Source organism: Tenrec ecaudatus, chromosome 7, assembly GCF_050624435.1.
Source record: "Tenrec ecaudatus isolate mTenEca1 chromosome 7, mTenEca1.hap1, whole genome shotgun sequence".
NCBI classification, from domain to species: domain Eukaryota; kingdom Metazoa; phylum Chordata; class Mammalia; order Afrosoricida; family Tenrecidae; genus Tenrec; species Tenrec ecaudatus.
Window position 1 is genome coordinate 160460317 of NC_134536.1, and position 440 is coordinate 160460756.

Below are 440 nucleotides of genomic sequence, written 5' to 3' on the forward strand. Positions count from 1 at the left end.
AAGATGTGGGGTGCAGACTGCCCCTCGCTCTCTGATGGACTGAGCTGAGCAAGGAAAAAGGGGGTCCGGATGATGGGAACTATGTAGGTGGGGCTTCAGAATCACTCAAGGGGTCGAGCAGTTGAGACCGGATTCCAAGATGCTTTGCCACCAAAGCGGGGGGGGGGGGGGTGCAGGGAAGACCGAGGGCAGTGGCCAGGAAGGCTGCTGGGGAAGGTGAGGGAGCCAAGCACATCAGGGACAGCTCAGTCATGGAGACTCAAGTTAGAGGCTGAAGGCCTGGCAGTACAGGGGGTCTGGGGGGCGGGGGGGGGGGGAGAAGCAGGGGACGGGGTTTATACTAGGTCCCCTGGGTGTGGGGTGTCCCCAAGACCCCGTCCTTTGTGATCTCAGTCCCTGGCCCCCTGGCCAGTCAGGAAGTCACACAGCCCACCAGCCAG